This window comes from Canis lupus, chromosome 21, assembly GCF_003254725.2.
Source record: "Canis lupus dingo isolate Sandy chromosome 21, ASM325472v2, whole genome shotgun sequence".
NCBI classification, from domain to species: domain Eukaryota; kingdom Metazoa; phylum Chordata; class Mammalia; order Carnivora; family Canidae; genus Canis; species Canis lupus.
Window position 1 is genome coordinate 6453952 of NC_064263.1, and position 17263 is coordinate 6471214.

Sequence of the window (17263 nt, forward strand, 5' to 3'; positions counted from 1 at the left end):
GTTTCGAGGATCACGTAAGATAAATCAAAGCAAAGTCCTCAGGGTAAGCCTAGGATGGCCTTGCTGCCACCACCTGCTCTATCAGCAGTTCTGATGGGGAAGGCTACATTATAAATCCCAGTTTGAGTATGGGGATTGAGAAAAGCTGAAAAGAAGCAGTGGGTCAGTGGTCTTCAATTCAGGAAGGCAGGCAGGCCTGGGGCATTGGGAGAGAGGAAAGCCTTGCTCAGAAATGCCATCTCCCTCAATTTCAGCTTTCCTCTGGGCCTCCAGCTTTTACACAAGGGCTGTTAAATTTATGATCTCACCGAGCCTCACACAGCCCTGGAAGGGAGAAACCGTGAACTGGCAAGCTGCGAGGAGTTGAGAGGTGGGGTTAAGAGATGACCAAACTCCGTGCCTCTTGAGGCTCAAGCATGAACCCTTTCTCCATGTCGGCCACCCTGATGGAAATGAGGGAAATTTTGACTTGGGGATAGAGAAAGGAAGGCTGAGATTATTATGGAGAATGGGCCACTTCAGGGAGACAAGGCCTCGGGCAAAGGAGACAAGTCTAAGAACCACACAGCATAGAGTAAGGGTCCTTGGTGTCTGAGCGGAAAGTAGAAGTTCATTCATTCATTCATTCATTCATTCATTCTGATAGTCCTTCCAGACAACTGAGTGGCAGCAGAAATGATTAGACCCAGACTGGCACCTCGAGCCAGAGTAGCTCACAGAGTGGGGTGGGGTGAAGGTGGGGATGGAAATGCTGTTGCACCACCCACAGGGGTGGTCAGAGGCATCGGGGCGAGTCTGAAATAACAACCAGAACCAGGTGTGCAGCCAGTTCATCAACCAGAAGGGACTAGTCAGAGAAAGCTCTAGTTCCAAGGCCACAGGACTGAAACTGGGGACTCCAGGGCAGAGTGAGAGAGTTTTCAAGGCTGCAGTTGAGTGCAAAGGTAGCTGGGGAGCTCCCTGAGAGCAGGAGTGAGTGGTGGGAGGGGGCTGGAGAGGTGAGGAGTCAGATGAGAAAGGCACAAATTTATTCCTGGGACACCTGAACAATGGGAAGGTTTCAGTAAAGGAAGGAGCCTGACCCAGTATTCAGTCTAGAAAGAGCAGTCTGGCTGCAGTATGGGGGGATAAATGGCAGAGGTCATTAGTGGGGAGGATGAGTAGTTTGAAGGCTGCTGAGGGCCTGAACTCATTCAGTAACAATGACAATCGGGAGAAATGCAGGTATTAAGGAGCCAGTATCCATTGGATTTATTAATAATCCGCCTATGGGATGACTCGTGGAGGAGGAGGAGATGTCAAGAGTGCCTTCAGTTCTGCTGCCCTGGAGGCTAGAAAACTCAATTCAGCCCACGCTTTGACATTACTTAAAAACTTTCAGAGCACAGGGTCATTGTCCCCTGTAGCTCTCTGCTTCTACTTCTTGGGACAGGAAAGTTGATCTAGAGTACTGGTTTTCTAATTATAGTTCCCAGGGCTATCCTCTGGGTGTGGCTGGGCCTCAGGGACAGAGAGCCCTGGGCTGGAGTCAGAAGGTCTGGCTGTGTCCTGGCCCTGCCTGTGACAGTAGGCAGGACACAGTTATTTCTGAACCTGGGTCTTCATTTGTATATATGGAGATAAATTACTCATCTACTTAAGAAAGAAGATTCTAGGCAAAAGATAAAAAGAGGGAGACTTGCTTGCAGCCTAGGGGGAGAAGCAGATATCTAAATAAACCATTACAAAGGACCTTGCTAAGTGCCACAGTCATGTAAACTGTGTGCAGAGGAAGGTGCCCCACAGGAGGGAGGGACCAAGAGACAGAACAAGGGATACCCAGTAGATCAAGGGAAAGTATGACCTGGATTGAGAAAGCTAGGCTGCTCCTGTTCCCCTTCTTCCTGTTTTGGCCCTTCTTTGATCCTTACCTTTCCTTCCTTCCCTTCTACATCACAATCCTCTTTCTTAACCTGCAGGGGAGCGATTCTTCAGAGATTCTTCAGAAAGCAAGACTTTGGTCAACGCCATATGATTAACACTCAGCCTGTAGAAAGGTGGGCTAAGCCCAATATCCAGGGTAGAGGCACTAATGATGGAGTTCCAGGCATCAAAGACAGGCCTGACTCTGACTTTGACTCTACAAGCTCATACCCATACACATCGAGCATGTACTGCAGGTTCTAGAGAGCAGATACTGCACTTAGTTCATAGATGTATCCCCAGTGTCTTATGCCATGCCTGGCACATGGTTGGTGACTAATAGTTGTATATGGAGTGAATCAAGTTCCACAGAATCTTCCCATTTCAAAGGTCATTGCCTCACGCATTTCTCAGCCTCCAGGCAAGACTGCATCTTAACCACCACATCTGGAGCCTGTTGAGACTCTTGAACAGATGAGATAAAGAACTCTCCCAGCCACTGCCTCCTTCAGAGAGGAAGTCTTTCTATAAACAAATTGTCCTCTGACCTAAACCATGTGTTTAGTGACCATTGATTTACATTCTGGCACAAGCTCCTCCATGGAATCGGTAACAAATTGTTTGTAGACAGGTGGCTGGTCTACCAATCACACCACTGCTTTGCAGTTTACCAAGTGCCTTCACACAAACTCAAGGTTTTTTTGGCCCTCAGAAAAATCCTATGATGTCAGCAGGGCAAGTATCTTAATATTCATTTTACTAGATGGAAATGGTAACTCAGAGAGGTTAGGATTCATGCCACACAGCAGGTAAGCAGTGAGGCCAGGATTCAAAGCCTGGAGTCCTCTCTCAGCCCTCTGGGTTATGTGGAAGAGCACCACTGACTAGTGAGACAGCTCGTGGCCAACAATTCCTAGGAACAGATGCCAGAGACTGGTATAGGTGGGTCATGTGAGTGACCTCACATGGCACTTCTTCTGTTCCTCTGTCTAATATTACTGTCATATCATAAATAGAGGCGACATGACTCTTCCTTTCCATCCACCCACCCTCAAGCCATCCCCATCTGCCAGCCCAGGAGAGCTTCCTCCAGCTCAGCCCTCTGGTTGACATTCCACTACCTGAAAGGGCTTGGCAGTGGCCCCATGGGGGAAGATTATCTCATAGATACAGCAGGCATCTACTCAAAATAGGCTCCCCTTTCCACAAATGCCACTCGAGGCTTGTTGTTCTTACCCTGGCCAGGTGAGCCGTGGTGCCAATGGTAAGCTCTCCTGTCCTCCTTTGGAACACATTTCCCCGGGCATAGCCTTTCTTTTCTCTTTTTTTTTTTTTTCAGGTAAAGAAGCCAAGGGCAAGTGGAGACAGATATGAGAAAAGTCACATGGCCAGGAAGAAGATAGCCTCCAGGCCTCAGGAATCATAAATTAGCAGCTACCGTCTGGCCATTCCTCCAAGCAGCAAGCCAGTGGGGAAAAATCCAGGGGCCCAGGTCTGTATTCCAATAGCCATCCAACTGTGGGAACATTCTGTGAAACTGGAGCAAGCCACAGAGGGTCAATGGCTCTAACACCTGGCCTTCTGGAACACAGCCATGTGTCCTGTCTGAGAGAGGTTCCTGCTTGGAAGGGGGCTCAGGCAGGGCTCCTCACATCTGAAGCCCCTCAGCTGGGAATCAGTCTGGGTCTCTAGCCTTTTAGGAGCGCCACCCGGGATGCCTGGGGCCTTGGGGCAGGGGGTGGATAAAGGAGGAAACAATTGGAGAGATTCTTGCTATATTGTCTTTCCTTCACTTTGGCCTGAGTCTCATATCTGCAATAGTACGGTAAATGGAGAAGGGAACAGAGCACTGCGTGGCACTCAGGGGACTATCCTTTTTTTTCCCCCCCAATTTTAATTTAATTTAAATTCTAGTTATTTAACATACAGTGCAATATTGGTTTCAGGAGCAGAGTTCAGTGATTCATCACTTACATACAACACAGAGTGCTCATCATAACAAGCGCCCTCCTCAATGCCTCTCACCCATCTAGCCCATCCCCCCACCTACCTCCCTCTAACAACCCTCAGTTTTTTCTCTATCATTAAATCTCTTATGGCTTATTAGGGAAATACAAATCAAAACCACAATGAGATACCACCTCACACCAGTGAGAATGGGGAAAATTAACAAGACAGGAAACCACAAATGTTGGAGAGGATGTGGTGAGAGGGGAACCCTCCTGCACTGTTGGTGGGAATGTGAACTGGTGCAGCCACTCTGGAAAACTGTGTGGAGGTTCCTCAAAGAGTTAAAAATAGACCTGCCCTACGACCCAGCAATTGCACTGTTGGGGATTTACCCCAAAGATACAGATGCAATGAAACGCCGGGACACCTGCACCCCGATGTTTCTAGCAGCAATGGCCACAATAGCCAAACTGTGGAAGGAGCCTCGGTGTCCATCGAAAGATGAGTGGATAAAGAAGCTGTGGTCTATGTATACAATGGAATATTCCTCAGCTATTAGAAACGACAAATACCCACCATTTGCTTCAACGTGGATGGAACTGGAGGGTATTATGCTGAGTGAAGTAAGTCAGTCGGAGAAGGACAAACATTATATGTTCTCATTCATTTGGGGAATATAAATAATAGTGAAAGGGAATATAAGGGAAGGGAGAAGAAATGTGTGGGAAATATCAGAAAGGGAGACAGAACATGAAGACTCCTAACTCTGGGAAACGAACTAGGGGTGGTGGAAGGGGAGGAGGGCGGGGGTGGGGGTGAATGGGTGACGGGCACTGAGGGGGACACTTGACGGGATGAGCACTGGGTGTTATTCTGTATGTTGGTAAATTGAACACTAATAAAAAATAAATTTATTATTAAAAAAATCTCTTATGGCTTCTCTCACTCTCTCTTTTTGCCTCCCATATGTTTATCTGTTTCATTTCCTAAATTCCACGTGTGGGTGAAATCATATGGTATTTGTCTTTCTCTGACTTACTTCACTTAGCATAATATACTCTATAGAATTCCATCCATGTTGTTGCAAATAACAAAATTTCATTCTTTTGATGGCTGAGTAATATTCTGTGTGCGTGTGTGTATGTGTGTGTGTGTGTACCACTTCTTTATCCATTCATCAGTCAGTGGACTTTTGGGCTCTTTCCATAGTCTACAGTTTGGCTCTTGTTGATAATGCTGCTATAAACATTGTGGTGCACATGCCCCTTCAAATCACTGTATCCTTTGGGTAAATATCTAGTAGTGCAATTTCTTGGTCATAGGATAGCTCTATTTTTAAGTTTTGAGGAACCTCCATACTGTTCTCCAGGGTGGCTGCACCATTTTGCCTTCCCATCAACAGTGTAAGAGGGTTCCCCTTTCTCCTCATTCTTGCCAACACTTTTTGCTTCCTGTGTTGTTAATTTTAGCCATTCTGACAGGGGTGAGGTGGTATCTCATCATGCTTTTGCTTTGTATTTCCCTGATGATGAGTGATGCTGAGCATCTTTTCATGTGTCTGTTAGCCATCTGGATGTCTTTGGAAAAGTGTCTATTCATGCCTTCTTCCCATTTCTTAACTGGATTATTTGGTTTTTGGTGGTTGAGTTTGACAAGTTCTTTATAAACTTTGGATACTACCCTTTAGGCTGCCTCTTAGTTGTGTTGTTTCCTTCACTGTGGAGAAGATTTTGATGTTGATGAAGTCCCAATAATTCATTTTTGCTTTTCTTTCCCTTGCCTCGGGAGACATATTTAGTACGAAGTTGCTGTGGCTGAGATCTGAGAGGTTGCTGCCTGTCTTCTTCCCTAGGATTTTGGTGGTTTCCTGTCTCAAAAGGCAATCCTTATCCCAATACCAGCTCTTTCTCTAACCCAGGACGAATCCCTTAACCTCTCTGGGCCTCTGTTTTCTAGTATATAAAATGGGGATGCTGTTTACCATCATAGCTGCCTCAAGAATGGGAGATGATGCCCAAAGTCTTTGGGGGAGGCATCACACTGCAGCTGGCCAATTCACTGGCCACAGTGCCTGCCATATTATTTATTTTTCTATTCTGTTTACTTAGATCCACTAGTCCCATGATTTTTCTTTTCCCTTTTTTCATTAGAACAACCTTATAAGAGCCTTCACTACTGAGAAATTTCTATCTTCACCTAACTGTGGGCATTTTGAGGTCAGAATCTGTATTCACAGGACCTAGCACAATGCTTACCTGACCTAATAAGTGTCTAATAAATGAATGACTGATATTTCCCCCCAACAGAACCCTCATAATTCCAAAACATTTCTTATATTTTTAACAAGTATGTATATTAAACTTACTATGCACCAGATATTATTCTGAACATTAAATATGTACAAACTCATAACTGCAATAGCTGGGCTTCCTATTGGTTTCTTTCTCTGGTCAATTTTTCTCTTGGTTTTGACCTTTATGTTATTTTTTCTTGGTCTGTCTGATGACTTCAGAATGAATGCTAGTAATTGTGTGTGGACCAAGAATGGTAGAGATATTTCAAGGTTCTAGATGATATTCTTTTTCTCCGGAGAGGACTTGCTTCTGAAGGCAATTGGGCAATACAAGAAACAGCAGATGTTGGTAGGATGTGGATAAAAGTGAGAACTTCTTGCACTGGTGGGGACACTATGGAAAACCTTTTTCAGAGGTTTTCAAAAAGTTGAAAATAGAACTACCCTAGGATCCATTAATCACACTATTGGGTATTTAGGGGAGAAGCAGATCAGGTTAATCAATTTGAGATCAAGCTGATTTGAAATGTGCCTCAGTGTATGATGACTGGCATTTCAGGTTCATCTTCACTCCTTGTGTGTTGCTTTTCAGTGTGTTTTTCAGGGTCCTTCCACCCTGATGGGCTCATAATTCCAACTTTTAACTTTCCAAATCAAAGTGATTACTGCAGCTCTGCTCAGTTGCTCAGCTCCCATGCACCATTTCCTGTTCAGATTCTCGGCCTCTTAACTGCTACTCAGAAACCGGCAAATATCTGGAGGGAAAAATTCACTTCCAATGTCAGACCAACTTCTCTTTTTCCTTCTTTTTGGGACTTTGATCATTAAAGTCCTCACTTCTTTGTTCCTATCAAAGTGTATATATACACACACATTATAAGTAATTATAAATACTTTGAAAGTATATAATATATTGTAATACATAATTATATATAATTTTATGTTTATAAAATATGTTAGATATATCATATATAATTCTAAAGTATATATTTACATATTTATGTATCTATACACATATGTACTCTTAAATAGACATACGTATTACACCTTCAATATATGTATGTCTGGTTTTATAGTTCTGCTTTTGTGGTTGTTCTTAACAAAAAGGTTATTCCAATATAGTAGTCAGTCCCTTCTTATCTACAGGGGATGTGTCCTAAGACCCTAGAGGATGGCTAAAACCACAGATAGGGATGCATCCTATATATACTATGTTTTTTCCTATACATACATAACTATGATAAAATTTAATCTATAAATTAGGCGCAAGAGATTGACAACTGATAATAAAATAGAATAATTATAACAATATACTGTAGTAACAGTTATGTGAATGTGGTCCTTCTCAACATATCTTATTTTACTATACTCACCTTTCTTCTGTGATGATGTGAAATGAGAACATGCCTACATGAGGAGATGAAGTGAGATGAATGACATATGCAACTGTGACCTACTGTTAGGCTACTATTGACCTGACAATAGTCAGAGGAGGATTATCTGCTTCTGGACCATGGTTGACTAGGGATAACTGATACCATGGAAAGTGAAACAGTGGATAAGGGGGTAAAACTATACAAGCTGTCTGCCAGAGTTGGAAAATAAAGTACTTATCCTTATTTTATACATGACAAAACTGACAAGAATAACTTGTCAGATTAGTATGTTTAAGTGAAACAGTAAATACTCATCTATTTATTTTATTTTATTTTATTTTATTTTACTTTATTAGAGAGAGAAAGCACAAATGAATGGAGAGGGGAAGAGGGAGAGAGATAGAGAATCTGCCTAGCGCAGAGCCCAATGTGGGGCTCAATCTCGCTATCCTGAGATCATGACCTGAGCTGAAATCAAGAGCCTGATGCCTAACTTACGGAGCCACCTAGGTGCCCCATATTTACTTATTTAAAAAAACTTAAACTAACTTACTGAGCCACCTAGGTGCCCCATATTTACTTTTTTTTAAAAAAAAGTATCTACTAAGCAGTCACCATGTATTAGACACTCTCCTGGGCACTGGGGATACAAAATTAGTCAGCTAGTCTTTGTCCTTCAAGACCTCAGTATTGAGTATTAAAACATCACTTATAATTCAATGTAGCCAGTGACACTATTGAGTAAGATATAGGTGCACCTGGAGCTCCGGTAAGGTAATAGGATGCTGATCCCTACCTCCTTCCCTGCAGAAATTTCTCTCTTAGTACACAGTGAACATCATCAGGTGGCTCACTTCACTTCTTTATCTCTGGTGCCCAACGCAGTGCCTGCAACAAGGCAGGTGTTCCGTAAATGCCTGCTGGATTGTGTTGAATTAATTTTCAAACAGAAAAGAAGGAAACTAGGATGGGAGGAAGGCCATAAGTTGATGGAAATTTGTTCAGCCTGGAGGTCAGGAGTCTCTGGTCCATCAGTTCCACCAGTAGCTCTCTGTGTGAACATGGCAGGTCACCTGCCCTGTCTGGGCCTATTTTCTCATCTGCAGATTGGACACGCTGGACGAGATAACACCTAAGGTCCCTTCCAAGCATATGTCCCTGTAGTGGAGTATGATCCCACAGAGGCAGAATGACCACAGCTCAACCCAAAGTTCCCTAGGAACCATTTAAGGGCTGCAGTACAGTCTGTCAGACAAAACCAAGGTGGCTGTTTCTATGCCTGTCTCCCTGTTTTCTCCTGTGGAAAAATGTAGGGGGATAGTTTTCCCGAGCTTACCTGGCCAATGCCAGAAGTCTTCTCATACCACACAGGCCAGCCAGAGACAGGAGGGTGAGGAAACACCTCCTACATCCTCTTCCGCCCAGCGTGCTGCGGCCAGCCTACTCTGTCTCCCACTTTTCCAAGCACAGAATCTGTTTTCCTGTTTGAGAAAATAGTTCTGCCTCTGTGGCAAGCACAATGCTTGTCCCAGCTAGAGCACGGGAAGGAAGCCAGTTCCCTGGCCTTGTTTGGCTGAGTGGGGATTCTCTTTGCAGACACCCATCTCCCCATCTCCCTGGGATCTGGACATTCTCACAAAGGCATCCAGAGAAACAAGTGGACACAGATGCACACTTGGCCCCGCACCCCCTAACAGAGCGCCTGCCTCCAAAAGGCTCTGTGGAAGCCTATGTACATTAGTACCAGAGCAACAACGATGGGTGTAGACATCCGGCTGGCTTATCTCCTTTTATGGGTGAAAGGCTGGACCCTGAGAACTGGTGGCCCTGCTGAGGCCACATTATTGATTTTCAGGGGAGGGCACAGAATCTGACGTCACCATCACTGCAAGATGGCCCAGCAGGCCCCCTGGGTGGGCAGCATGGCTTGATCTCACTACTGAATCACACGACCAACCTTCCAGTCTTTGCTCACTGCACGTCCTGCATGCAGCAGAGGCAGCAGTCCCCAGCCCCCTCGACCCCCCGGCCCGGTCCTCACCCCAAACACTGGAGTCAGCTGGAGGAAGCATTTGGGCCCAATTATGTATTTCCAAACAGACAACTCCAGAGGGAGGAGGAGGAGGGAGGAGAGGCAGCCAGGGTTGTTTGTGTGGATTATGCAGTTACTGACCTAAATTTCATACTGGGGGAGGAAAAAAAAAGGAAGAACTGCCTCAGGTGATGCTGACATGTTGGAGGAAGTGCTGAGGAGATGAAATGCCCGCCTGGGGTCTTTGAAAATGTTGTCTGTTTTAATTGGATGTGTCTCATCAGAATCGGCTGGTGGCAGGCCCATCACAGGCTTCTTTTAATCAGTGGCTTTCACATTTCCCCACTGAGGCTTCACGAAGTATAAAGAGCAATGGGACCAGGGGCCGAGGTGGGGAGGATGGGATTCCAATCTGAAATATGATAATTTAGGAGCACGAGTTTATTTAAAATGGAATTGCCAGGCTCCTTCTGCTTTGTGCCTCTGCGAGAACATTTTGCTAAGGAGAAAGAAACTACTCTTCTTTTGGAGCAAGAGCCTGGAGTGAGCTCCTGGCCTATTTTCTTCTCTCTTTCTAGAATATGCATGTGTGTGTGGGTGTTGTTCTTTTCCAAGGTTTCTTGCAGCAGAATTCACTGCTGCCCAGCCCAGTGGGCAGTGGAGAAAAGAGAAGGATGAGCGCTTGTGGCTGAGGGTGGAGAGGATTTGACGCAGCAGGGGCCAGCCTTTGTCACAGCAAAAGTCAGGCAGGAGTAGAGGGGCCATTGACAGAATTACTGAGATAGCGAAGAAAATTGCCAATCGATCTTTGCTGTGAGATGAGTATGAAAAAGGAAGCTATGAGAACTCAGAGCAGGGTGGTCCATTTGCACATCAGGGCAGGCTCCCTGGAAGAGGCGACTGCTGTAAAAGTAGTCAGAGGAAAAGCTGAAGAATTACTTCCACACCAGCAGAGCAGAGTAGCAGCTCCTAATGGCTAAGCTTCAGGAAGTCAGAGGTACCAGAAATAAGAGGCAACAGAGAGTAAGACTCTGGAGCGTGACCATGCCCTGTAAGATTAAAATGGACCAGACTTCTGAGAGCCACCTGTCCTCTTCCTGGATGTCTTCCTAACTATTCTTCCCAACAGTAATCGGGGACATCCTCCCATGGTTTTGAAGCTCTTCCTTATAAAGGGAGCTCAGATTCATCATCAGGAGCCCTGGCTGTGTACAGAGGTCAAGTCTGGCCCATGGCACTTGATAGACACGGGCTGGATCCCAGGTCTCTGAGCCCTGGTTTTTTTCTTTAGTCAAAGTGGTGATGACAATGACCTCCCAGGGCAGCCGTGAGGACCAAATGGGAAAATGCGTATGAAAATGTTCAGAAATGCCGGGGTCGGTTGGCTGCCAGCGCTGCTGATTCACATTCTTCACCTTGCCTCTCCTATGGGTTTCTGTTCTTGTGTCCACTCCCTCCACCCGCACCTTTCCTCCTTGTAGTTTTTCTGAGCTGTGGGTGAGTTCTGAGTCTCTTGTCCTGAGGTTCAGCAGGGACACAGCCACCCCTCCTCTGCTGAGCAGAAAGCCAGGTCAGCATTGTTCAGTTCCCCAAGATGCCCAGGGAACAGCTTGGATGTTTTTCAAGCAGCCCTGGACTTGACCTTGGAGAGTCCACTGCAAGCGACTGGCCTGGGAACAGACCCCACTGCGCTCGCCCACTCCAGCCTCCGAGTCCCACCTCTCGCAGCTGGCCCGCTAACCAGTTCTGCTTTGCTCCCCGAGAGAGCACTTTTCCCTGAGATAAGTAAACACAGCCTTTGACTTGCTCTGCCGAGCCCACTGTCCAGCCCTCTTCTTGCGCTGTTTGGCGGAGGGCATTTCAGAGAACATCTAGGAAGGCCTGTGTGAATGTGGCATTTCAATGCTGTGGCTCAGTGTGCAGTGTGGCTTGACCAACCACTCTACCTCCTGCAGACGTTCTAGGCTCGGCCCAGGGCCACAGGCCTGGCGCAGTGCAGACCCTAACCTCTGAGTACATGTCACCATACAACACCTGGAGCATCTGTTCATGTAGACTGGAATGCGAATGACACTTCTTGAGTTGACAGTGTGTAACCTGTGCAGCTGTGCACGATGGCCCAGCTTACACATCCTTAAAATATGTTTTTACGGTAACTAGTAGAGCTCAGAATTTCACTGCTTGCTTGAACTGACCAGGCCTTAAGAGCTTAGCGATTGAACAGTTCTAATAGAGGAGAAAGCATGGGCTTTCAGTCAGCATGACCTGGGTGGTAATTCCAGGACTGGCACTTACAAACTAAGAAATGTAGAAAATCTCTGTAGGCCTCAGTTTGTTCATGTGGGAACATAATACTTAATGTATGGAACTGTTGTGAGAATAAACATTTTACAAATAAAGCACATTTTACAAAAAAAGTAAGTGATGACACAGAGGTTGAGGGCTGGCTTGAACCTAAGTGTTCTAGCACCAAATACCCTATAATAGGTACTCAATAAATGCTTAATTGAGAAATCAGATCAACGACAGGCTTCAGTCAGGTTCTATGGGAATTTTATTTAATCAATGTAATTGTGAATGCTATTCAAATTTCTAACCATCAATATGAATTACGTTTATAATCAGAAAAAATATCATAAAAATACAGTTGTAAATACAGGTGACCCTTAAACAATGGGGTAAGGGACGCTGACCCCGTGCAGTTAAAAATCTGCGTATAACTTTGGACTCCCCCAAAACTTAACTCCTAACAGCCTACTGTTGACTAGGAGCCTTACCGATGACATAAACAGCGAGTTAACACACAGTTTGTAAGTTATACGTATTATACACTGTATTCTTACAATAAGATAAGCTAGAGAAAAGAAAATGTTATGAAGAAAATCACAAGGAAGAGAAATTACATTTCCAGTACTGGATGTATTTATAGAAAAAAATAATCAGCATACAAGTGGACTCGCACAGTTCAAAGTCCTGCTGGTCAAGGGTCAACTCTAAGTGCAAGCGAAAGAGTGAAGGAAATTAATAATGATCAGTGATGAATTTGGAGGTAAGAATTATATACAAATTAGGAAACTGCAGGTGATTAAAAATCCTAGTTTATTAAATGTTGGAACATTTTTTTAAATGATGTATTTATTTTAGAGAAAGAGAGTGGGAGGAGGGGCAGAAAGAAAAGAAGAGAGAGAATCTTACGCAGACTCCCCCCTGGGTATGGAGCCTGATGTGGGGCTTGATCTCATGACCCTGAGATCAGGACCTGAGCTGAAACTCAGAGTCGGCACTTAACTGACTGAACCATCCAGGCACCCCTAGAGTGAGTTCTTAGGATTTTTCTCCCACTTGGCTATTTCCTGCCTGAAAGGAGCTGAGTATTGGGGAGAAGGCCCCATGAATCAGGATGTATGATAAGGACAGGGACTGTGAAAGCTAAGGGACAGATGAGAGGCCCCCAAGAAAAGCCACGACTTGAGCTAAGCCTTGATAAGTGACCAGGAATGATCCAGGTGAAGAAGCAAGGATGGGATGCTCTGAGGACACAGATGGCACACACAGTGGCAAGGCCCTTGGCTCTTTGATCCTGGGCAGATCACTGACCTCTCTTGGTCTCCACCCTCTCTTCTGTAAAATGAGAAGGTTGGACCAGCTCTCTTGTTCTCAATCCTGGCTACAGGTTACAATCATCTGGGGCATGTAAGAAAGCACCAAAACCTAAGCCCCACCTCCAGTCAATTCAATCAGAACGACCTAGGGATGGAACTCAAATGATGCTACTCTCAAAGGCTCCAGTTAAGCAGGGGGTGCACCCAGGACTGGGGACCACTGGGCCAGGAAGTCACTGTGCTGCTTTCTGAGTTTTTCCTCAGTGGTGTATCTTACAGGATGAGATAAGCCTGATGTAGCTTTCCCTTTAATTTTGTTTTTGCTAATAAAAATCTAATATCATGCAAAAATTTAAAAAGAAAATCAGCAGTTGACTTAAAAAAAAATCACAACTGAACAGAAAGAAAATTTGGGGAGAAAAAAACAAACAAGAGGTTTGTTTCCACACCAGCAAGTTAACTGCTGCCGGCTCCTTCAGGGACGGACGTGGATGGAACCGTCACTCCTGGCCACTCACTTCAAGCCTTCGGATGGGTGGCAGTTCACTCACCAAATGTAGAGAAAGAAGTCACGGTCCTCATCACAGTGACCGAGCCTCCCTCAATGCGCCCCTGGGATAACTGGCTGTCCTGCTGACCCACTGCCATAGCAAAGTACCGTAAAGTGGGAGGCTCCGAAACAAGAGGAACGTGCTCCGTCACAGGTCTGGAGGTTAGAAGTCCCAAATCTGTCAGCGAGACCATGCTTTCTCCGAAGGCTCCAGGAGACAATCTGTCCTGCGCCTTTCTCTTAGCTTCTGTTGTTGCTGGCGAGCCTTGGCACTCCTTGGCTCAGAAACACACAGCACCAGTCTCTGTGATCGCCTGGTCTTCCCTCCGTGTGTGTCTGTGATTGTCTCTCTCCGCCTCTTGTAAGGACAGCACCCAGGCTGGATTAGGGCCCACCTGACAACCTCATCCTTGGACCTAAAACACCTGGTTCTTTGAATAAAGTGATCAAGCCATATGATGAGCTGACTAGACACAATTGCAGTGTTCAGAACTGAAGTGGTGGTGAAAGAATAAAAATGCAACAAGAAAATCTAACCCAGGTTAGCATGTGAAGAATTTACCTACCCACAAGGTAGGTAAATTGTGAGACGGGCACCTGGGTGACTCAGTGGTTGAGCATCTGCCTCTGGCTCAGGACGTGATCCCAGGGTCCTGGGGTCGAGTCCCGCATCGGGCTCCCCTCAGGAGCCTACTTCTCCCTCTGCCTGTGTCTCTTCCTCTCTCTGTGTGTTTCTCATGAATAAATAAATAAAATCTTTAAAAAAATTATGAGAGGATTATGGGAAGAGCATTTTGATTTATGAAAATGCTTTACTGCTTCGCCAGGGACCAACATTTAGACATCACATTATACTTTACAAATCACTTTCATGTATACTAACTCTCTCAGATACTCTCAGCAATCTTGTGACACAGAGGCTATGAGTTCATTTTACCGAGAGGATGAAGAGGCTCTCTGAGAAGTGGGACACCCAAGGCTTCTCATGGTCCCACAGACACGGGGCTCCTCTTCCTCGACCCCCAACACCCCTTCTCAGGGTCTTGACAGCTCTCCCCATCTTACATAACTGAATTTCTGGAATGTTGATTTGCAGCTTGGTGGGAGCATAAATATCCTGTGTCAAACTGTGTAAAATAAAACTTCTCTCTGCTTGTGGTCAACCCTAAAGCACTGAAAAGAAGAATCAGATTTCCTTGAGGAAAAATAAAAGAGCTTGTAAAACTTCATGGAGAATTTGGTAAATTTTGCCCATTCTTGGTGATAGATGGGCAAGATCTGTCCTCACCACCACCTAACTCCAGTCCCTTGGGTGCCCAGGCACCTACTGACCCCTTGTACTATTTAAGACAGCAGACTGGTGATTCTCTATTGACATTAAGAGTAAAATTGGTATGGGGCTGCTATGTTTGCTCCAGTGCATTTAAAAAGAAATCTCATTTGAAAAAAAAAAAAATTTCATTAAGAATGAGGTTTCCTTTTCTTTCTTTTCTTTTTTTTTTTTTTAAGATTTTATTCATTCATGAGGGACACAGAAAGATAGGGAGAGACATAGGCAGAGGGAGAGAGAAGCAGGCTCCCTGCACGGAGCCCGATACAGGACTCGATCCTGGGACCCCGGATCAGGCCCTGAGCCAAAGGCAGACACGCTCAACCACTGAGCCACCCAGGCATCCCAAGAATGAAGTTTCCACTTGGGAAAACAGTGTCACAGACAACTGCCTATAACAATTCTACCACTCTTAATTTATCTCCCATACTAACTTGTGTCTTAGTCCTCTCCATGGGGGCATTCACCACACATGGGATAGAGGCCCAGAATCACCTACTCTCTCTAAGGACTGGCCTTAGGCAAAATCCCATTGACATATTTTGTGAACACTTTCTGAGCACCAACATCTCCCAGTGTATATGTAGTAAATAAAACAGCAAAATCCCCATTCTCTGATGGAAAGGAAGAGAGATGACAGGCCCACTAAATGAAGAAGTCGTATGCAGTATCTTAGTAGGACAATGGGGTGAGTGGAAGAAGGACTTTATAAACATTCAGCTTCAGGACTTCAGCTTCTACTCTGAGAAATATGGAGGTCTTTGAATAAAGGAGGTTGTAAGAGAGGTTTTGAACAAATGACAAGATCTGATTTATGTTTTAAAAGGATCATTCTGGCTGCTGTTTTGAGAACAGGGAGTGTGGACTAGGGATGTGTGGCAAGAGTAGACAAAAAGGAATCCAAGATCTTGTATACCCAAGAGACAAGTAAGGATGACTTGAGCCAAGGAAGCGACAATGGGGCCCATGACAAATGGCCATGCTCTGTGTTAAAGAGAATGGAAGTTTCTTGATAGATGGGATGTGAGACAAAAGGAAAAGAAAGGAATCGGTAATGACTCCAAGGTTTTCATCCTAAATAACTAGAAAGATAGAGTTCTCATCAACCAAGATGTAAATACTGGTTTGAGGAAAAAGGTGAACATTTGGTAACCTTTCTTGTTAGAGATGTCTACTAGCCATCCTCGGGGAGATGTCTGGAGTTCCAGGGAGGTTGTCAGCATGTAAGGGAAATTTCACATCATGAGACTGGACACACGCATCAGGACGATATAGGTACAGAGGAGACTAGACCCAAGCGGCCTCCAGGCACTCCAGCATTTGGAGCCTGAAGAGATGAGAAGGAACCAGCAGAGAAGACTGAGAAGGAGTTGCCAGTGACGAGGGAGGAGAACCAGGTGAGCATGCGGCCCAGGAGCCATGCAAGAAAGGAAGAAATGTGATCAATTCTGCCAAATGCTGTACAAGTCAGTGGCTCGACTTTGGGATTGAGCAATGTGGAGGCCATAGTGGAGTAGATCCTTAAGGCCAAGGGCTGTGCCTACAGATTTGTGTCCAGAAAATTTGTCATGATACCATCAAGAATCCTGGAAGTTGCGAATTCTTCTCTGACATGATTTTCCCCACTGTTTAATTTGTTCAAACTCCTTTAAAGCCAAGAATAATCACATTCTTAAATTTATCCAGAATCTATCCCATCCCTTTTCACCAACTTCAGAAATCACTGGAGCTAACTGCATCCTCTCTGTTCCATTCTGTTGGTTTTCACCCTGAGACTAACTCCTGATTTCACTTGCTAGTTGTGTAAAATGGGACAATTACTTCAATTTCTTTACCTATAAAACGGGAATTTTAGTAAGAGCTCAGGGAAGCTTTGTAAGAGTTAAATGAGAAGATGTTTGTATAGCACTGAGAAGGTAACATTGCTGGTAGAGCTAAGCAGTTTCTCATCCCACCATGAGTTTACTGCCTACATGACCAAAGGTAGGGAGGACAAATCACTTTGAGAGGTAAATGCAGGGTGGGTCACTAAATTCCTTCACTAGCTAGTAACTTCTTTTCTAGAAACATATCTCCCACTGTACAAACTGGAGTGTCAGCGAAATTAGGAAATTTGTATATGTCATTGGATGTTCCAATGGCTTGGCAGCATTTGAAACCCGTGCAATTTAGATTTGCAATTACAACTAAGGATCAATTACACTGGGTACAGCAGTCTCAAGAAGGAG

General features: G+C 44.9%; 1 protein-coding gene across 4 annotated transcripts in view; it reads right to left on the reverse strand.

The window, feature by feature from the left end:
• The window catches only part of AMOTL1 (angiomotin like 1), a 170081-nt gene extending 161075 nt beyond the window's left edge, over positions 1-9006 (reverse strand). For 3 of the 4 annotated variants that reach the window (XM_035703702.2, XM_049098818.1, XM_035703700.2), the window contains exons 1-2: positions 8858-9006; positions 8318-8409 (exon numbers count right to left, since the gene is read on the reverse strand). The gene's annotated coding sequence lies outside the window, so the exon portion shown is untranslated. The remainder of the gene's footprint in view (positions 1-8317; positions 8410-8857) is intronic. The other variant, XM_025419253.3, reaches the window with a different exon arrangement.
• Between the last annotated feature and the right edge of the window lie 8257 nt (positions 9007-17263).